Source organism: Canis lupus, chromosome 2 (assembly GCF_011100685.1).
Source record: "Canis lupus familiaris isolate Mischka breed German Shepherd chromosome 2, alternate assembly UU_Cfam_GSD_1.0, whole genome shotgun sequence".
NCBI lineage: Eukaryota > Metazoa > Chordata > Mammalia > Carnivora > Canidae > Canis > Canis lupus.
In genome coordinates, this window is record NC_049223.1 from 34,473,227 (window position 1) to 34,480,315 (window position 7,089).

The following is a 7,089-nucleotide window of genomic DNA, read 5'->3' on the forward strand; positions in this document are numbered from 1 at the left end:
ATCCAGGTGCCCACATTTTCCCCAACCTTGAGAATAGAGTTGCAAGTTTTATTTCTGCTTTCTCCTCATTTTATCTTTGCTGATGCTTTCGCTTACTTTAGGCTGGATATAAGGAGGCTTGGAAAAAAAATTTTAAAAAATAAAAAAATTTTAAAAAAGGAGGCTTGGAACAAGTGGTTGCAGTTGCAGGGACAAAATACCTGCCAAAAATCATGCCATAGAAAATTTTTCAGTGTTATATGTACGTGACTGGTTATTTTTTAAAAACTGATGCATGGCCATAAAAATATTTCAAGATCATAGTATTACAGTTTCAGGCTTTCCTGGGCGAATCCCAAGAAAGTTTTGCTCTTGCTGTTATAGGTTTTTTTCTTGCTCAAGTGGCCTGCCCTCGTAGAGAACAGCGGACTAGCTGTTGGACTAGCTTCTTCATCTGACAACCACCATTCCAATAAAAATAATGCAGAAACTTTGCTTATGAAAACTTAAAGCTGAGGCTGTTACTGTTTGGAGGAGATAGGTGGGATGCGAAGAAAATTTTCCTTAAGTTCTGCAGGGCTTTTAATTTGGGAAGCACACACAGAACAGGTGAGTACTTCCTGAAAAGGAGACCAGATTCCCTTCTGGGCTCAAGGTGGAACCAGACAAACTCTTGGGTCCCTTTTGAAGAACTGGGCTCTCTAGATATAGGAGCTTGAGGTGGAAACTCTATAGCCATCATTTGCGGTAAGTATAAGGGAAGGAAAAGTCAGAAGCTAGGCCCCTTCCTCACTATCTGTGACTTTATTACTCTTTTAAAGACTCCAAATGGGACTATGATTAAACATAACCTGTGGTCATTTTAAAGAGCAAGTAGTGGAGTTCTGTAAGGCTACAGGTGACGATTGCTATTGCCGAACTACAGGACAAGGCTTATAGTGCCACAGGAGACCCTCAAGAAAGAGGCCCAGCAGGTTCAACAGAACTATTTGTCATACTTATTTAGCTCTTTGTTTTCTAAAGTGATGTAATTGGCAAACTCTTCCTACCCCCACCTCTAATAGATGTTAACTTTTATTTAACCATGTGGTATGTCATTTACTTTGGCTCTTTTGCATGGTTTTTAGAAATCTCTTTGTTCCTAGTTCCAGTAAGAATTTCTTTTTAAGCAGACAGGACTTTTTGATTTAGCATACAGGATTTGGAAGAGGTTCTGCTCATTCAGGATCAGAGGAAAGAAGAGATCTCTTTTTCACTGTTTGACTGCTAGCTAACCTCAGGGCCAGGACACATCACCACTGCTTTCACTTCAGCACCATCCCCCCACACTTCTGGAACTTGAGGAAGAGGAGCCACTTTTTTTCCCCCTGAAAATGGGGATTCTCCCTTCATATTGCAAGTCTCCAGAATGTTTTTAGTAATGTTGTTCCAGTCCCTTATCAACATTGATTTTTATTTATTTTGGTTTGTTCAAATCAGGCCATTTGACAGAGGTGGGCAGTGAAGAAATGTCACAAAACAGAGTCAGTGAATGTTGCAGTGTTTAAAAGAGCAGGCTAGACCCACCTTACAGCTTGAGGGGTCTCTTAACCTACCACTATCCTAGGAATCTGGATTCTCCTTGCATACCCAGCTAGTACCTTATACCTTCCCCAGGAAGCAAGAGTTTCTTTGTCATCCTCCTGGGAAGATTGGCAGTGGGTCTAACCTACTTCCACTTTTTGTGTCCCTGGCAGTGACACTAAGGGTGGGGTCTTTACTGCTACCATCTTAAATTGTTCCAAGCCCACTACTGTTTTTTATTTTTTAAACTAACATTGAATTCTTAAAATATGCAAGGCACCAAACCAAGTGTTTTATCAAGGCTATTTTATTTAATTCTTACTACAACACTATGCGATAGGTACTATTTACCCCCATTTTACAGAAGAGGGAAACTGAGGGCACAGAGAGATTAAGTAACATGCCCAGGGCCACACAGTCAGAATTCAAGTCACAAATTCTGCCAGGCTGATGCCAGAGCACACCCTTGGTCTCAGTCATTCTGGCGTGTTGTCTACCCTATAAGGTTCCGCCTCCTCTCCTAACATGTAGAGTCCCCCTAACTTTGACATTGCCTCACCTCAGGATGTATTTAGCTGGATGGCAAAGCTTATGTTCCCTATAGAGCTCAAAAGCCACACTTCCTGTTCTGACAGTTGATTCATTAATGAATTCACATTTCCATCCACCGTCCGACCCCCTATCCCCCCCCCCACCCCCGTCTTCTTTTATGGGGGAGTGACTTACTCAGAGCAGGGCTGAGGAAAGCTGGCAATAGCCCTTCCAGGCCTCTCCACTGCTCTTGCACAGCCCTAAATATTACTCTTGCTTCTTGCCACCCTCACCACAATGACTTGACCGAAGAGCTCTGTGAATGGAGCCCCTGAATTCCGTCTAATGGAGTTGTTGGTTTCTTTCTATGTCCCCGAGGCTGGCCCCCAAAAGACACCCTGTCCTGCTCACAGCACACTGTCTATCTGGGCCCATCTGGGTTGAGATATAGGCTCATAAAGGATCAGGAGGCAGCCTTTAGGAAAGGATCCGGGTCTGCCCAGATTCCCAAAACCTCACTGTTCACCAGTATTGGCCTAGTAATTGGATCAGCCAGGCCTAGTCCTGTAGTTTCTAGCTCAGAGTTACGCTTAGAGCTTTTATGTTTCTGAAGGCACTTTCCTGCATCCTCTAAAAATGCTATTTTCCAGATGCTTCCTGACCTCCAAGGGGAGGTCCAGAGTCTGTCACTCTCCAAGGGCCTCTTCCAAAAATAAAATATGAAATTCCCAGGGACTTGGGGTGGTTTAGATGGCTGTGGCATGTATTAGAACTCTTGTCTGAAGAGAAGTTCATCATTTAAACTGGAACCCTTCATGTGTTTTGTATCCTCTGTAGCAGTGATTCTTAGAATGTGGCTCCTGGATCAAGAGCATTGAGCATTCCCTTAAAAATTGTTAGGAATGCAAATTCCTGGGCCTAACTCCGGAATGAACTGAATCAGAACCTCCACCTTGCTCTTCAGGGCCCAGCTATCCCTGTTGTAACAAGCCCGCCAGGTGACCCTAAGGCACGTGCGTGGAAGCGTGAGAGCCACTGCTCTCTGAAGCAAGGTTCTGTATGTCTTTTCGAGTCTTAGGTTTGAGAATCTGGGTGAAAGCTTATGGCCCTCTCGCTTGCTTCACAGATCCCCCTGTGGGCCAAGTTAAGAATCCCTGTTCTGCGACTTTGAGTTTGCCCATCCCTCTCTGGTTTCTACCCCCTGGATACCACCTCCCTATGTCAGGAGTAAGTACCGGGCCGGAATTCGGGGGGCGCTTAGGTCACCTCCCTTTTTAGGACGCTTTTCCCTTTATGAGACTTCCTCCCTTCGCCCTTCGTTGAAGGCCCTTCGCCTTCCCTCTTCTCTTCCTCTTCACATGTCTCTTTTGGGCTGCTACTCGCTTCTCTTCTCGTGTTCTAGAGCCCCTTCTATCGTTCTCTTTTTAGCTATCCTCTCGCCCATTTTTGGGGTCGAGTGTTACGTCGTTCTTTCTCCTTTCTCTTTCTCGCTTGCTCTTCATGTGCTCTTATTTTCTCTTGGAAAGGTCCACTCTCTTTCGTCTTTCTCTTCGCATCTCCTTGCGTGGGGGTCTCCCCCCTCTTCTCGTTCAGTTCTCTTCATCGTTCTCGCCTTCTACTTCTTCTCCTTCTCGGCGGGACATGGTGTGCTCTCTGTCTTTACTCTGGCCCTTTGCATCTGTCTCTTCTCGTTTTCGTTCAATCGCTACTTCTAGTGTTTTCTTCTCCATAACTTCTCCTTCCCGGGTCTTGGTCTTTTCTGGTGAAATTACCCTTCCCCAGTGTCTGTCTCGTTAATTTTCCCTTCTCGATCCCTCTTCTCTTGTACTCTTCGGTTTTCTCTTCTATGTCTCGGTTCTCGTTACTCCTGTCTGCGGGGTTTCGTGCTTGTTGTCCTAACTTGTTCTCTTTGAGGCTTCTGTTCTCTTCTATTCTCGTTCGCTCGGCCAGCAGTCTTTTCGGGGCAGGGGAGTATCTCGTGGTTTGGTGTTCTCTTCTCGTGAGATTCGGTTCTCAGCTGTGCTTTAACTCTTCGCTCATACTTGTTTCTCTAGTGAATTCCCTCTTTTCTCTGTGCTCCTTCTCTTCTCCGCTTCGACTGAGGGTCTTTCTACGAATGAGTGAACTTCTCGCTATTCAAATTCTCTTCTTCTGTTCTATTAACCTCAGGTCCTTCTCATAGGTAGCTTTCGCCTCTCCTCGCACATCGTGTCTCTTCGAGACTTCCTGGTTGCTTTTCTTCTCTATTCTTTCATCTGAGCTCGGTATATGCGTAATTGCCTCTTCTGCTCTTGGTAGCAATTCTCTTCTATAGTGATCTTCTGTTGCTCAGAATTTCTCTTAGTCTGCGTTTGGCGGGATCGCTTCTCGATGGGTTGCTCTTCTCATTCTCTTACGCGTTCTGCTTTTCGTTCTCGCATCGTGCGCTGAGTATTTGGGTTCTAAGGTTCTCCTTCTTCTCTTCTTCGGCCTTCTAACTTCAGCCTTCTTCCGCTGTCTATACTCGGTTGCGTCATTATCGGTTCGTCTTCATTGCTCATGTGTACTTTCTCGAAGTTGATCTGCGTTATTCAGTTTGTCTAGTTCTCTTTGCCTCATTCTCTGTTCCGGAAAAAAGGAATCCTGTGATTGCTACTCTCATTCTCCGAGTTCTTCGTCTACTCTAATTACAGGGGTCTAAGAATTCGATGTTATTCGTCTCTTTCTCTTCCTCTTCTTCTCTATCTTCTTTCTGCTGCTTCTAGGTCGTGATCTGTACATTTCAGTCTAGTCTTCAGGAGGGGATGGGGTGTTTAGGTTTCTTGGGATGCAAGGTACTGGGGGTTCATGTGGCTTCTCTTTTGTGCTCTTTGTCCAATTTCTCTTCTCTGGTCAGTTCGGTCCTGTTCTTCTTGTTCTGGTGTTCGGTTCGGAATCGTGTTCGTCTTTTGTCTGTCAGTGAGCCTCTTCTCGTTTGTTCTCTAGGGAGGGTGGGTTCTCTCTTCTTTCGTTTTTGGTTCCTGTCTCTTTACGGATTCTTCAGTTTCTCACTTGCTTCAGCTTATTCTTCTTCGATCAGCGTTACGAGTTCTTCGTTCGGGTGATCGTCATGTGCTTCGCGCTTGGTTGGGGGGTTACTCTCTCGTGGGGGTGTTGAAGCCCTCGTTGGAGATTGGTGTCGTTGGCTACTTCGTCTTCGTTTGACTGTCGTCAGATATTTTCGTCTTCTCGGGGGAATGTGTTATGCTGCTCTCTCTCGTGGCTTGGTCCTCAATTTGCTCTTCTCTTTATGGACTCGTGTCGGTAGTAGGGGCGTAGAGAGAGAGAGGGGGAGCTTCTCTTTCTTCTAACTTTCTCTCTTCTCTTCTTCTCTTCTGTTTTTCTTTTATCTTCGTTTGTTTTAAGTAGTCTCCATGCCCAGTGTGGGGCCCTCATCCTCCGTACTCACGACCCTGAGATCAAGAGTTGGACATTTAACCAACTGAGCCACCCAGCCGCCCCTCTCCTCTGTTTGTTCTTTCATCTGTGTACTGTTGGTTGTCGCCCAGAGTGCACCAGAGCGCACAGGGAAAAGGGCACGCTCCATGTATGTGCTGCAACTGTAACCCATGGCCTCTAGACAAAAACCAAATGCTCAGGCATGGGGCACCAGGCCAGGAGCCTGGGACCAAATAGAAAAGTGATTCTTTCTCCTAGGGTTGGGAACTCTGTGTTTCAGAGCAGAACTGTTAAAAACTGCTAGACTTCCTGTGGTAATCCTGGCTAGAGCTGGCTGATTGCAGGTAGAGTTCTGTCAATGGCCAGTCCTGGCTCTGCCAGTTGTAACTGATAGTTTGTAACATCCCCCCCATTCACCTGCACAAGTGTCCTGGTTTGGACAACAGATTGCGTGGTCACCCATTTTCTCCCTAACTACCTCCTCTCTGGTCTCCTTACTGCCCCCTGCAATCCATTCTCCACACGACAGCCTGCTTGTAAATATGCTTTCAAGGTTCTTCTGAGCCAGCCCCTGTCTAACTCTCCATCTTTGTCTCTTACCTTTTACCTCCCCGTTCACTTCTCTTAAGTCATATGGTAATCTTCCTGTACCTTGAGTGCGTGGAGCCCCTTGCCACCTAAGAGTCTTTGGCTTTAGTCTTCCTCCTGCCTAGGGGCAGCCCCGGTGGCGCAGCGGTTTAGTGCTGCCTGCAGCCCAAGGCGTGATCCTGGAGACCCTGGATCAAGTCCCATGTCGGGCTCTCTTCTCCCTCTGCATCTCTATGAATAAATAAATTTTAAAAAAATCTAAAGTCTTCCTCCTGCCTGGAAAGTACTTCCCTCCACATCCTCACACAGCTGGCCCTTGTCCTAATCAGGCCTAAGCTTGCATGTTCTTGCTTCAATGAGGCTTCCTCTGATGACCCAAATTATGTGATGGTCCCTCCAATTACTCTCCCTCACTACTCTATTTCAGTTTTCTTCCTAGTGCCTATCACTGTACAAGAGTGACTTTTCTTTTTCTGTTGATGGGCTATTGCCACAAGGGCAGGACTCACTAAAACATCCCCAGTGTCTGAATTAGTCTGGCACGTGACAGACAGTAAACATCTCTTACCTAAATGACTGGACTTCAGCAAGTACAGGCCATTTCTGAAAGTCAGCTGTGCCTCTGAGGCTAAATTCCTCATCCACTTTGAATGCAAGTATTGTCACTCTTTACTCTCACCACTGGCCCACAGGTGACATAGGACAGGGGCCCTGGGTATGAGATGATTTTCTTTGCCTGCTGCCAACCTTCCTTAGCGTCCTCTATCTCCCACCTCTGTATAGGGCTCAGTATCTCCTCTCCCTAGCAATTTTGTCTCTAGATGAGGTTCTGGGGAAAGGACAATAACCCCAGACTCAACAGATAATGTCCACTCTGCCCCCCAGAGCATCATTAGCTGGGGCTCTAGCCACTCAGCATGCATTTGGGGGCCCTTTGGCCACATTCACCTGGGCTTTTCACTTGATGAGCCGGTAACTCACTCATTGAGAGGAGGGAGGAGACTAGCTATC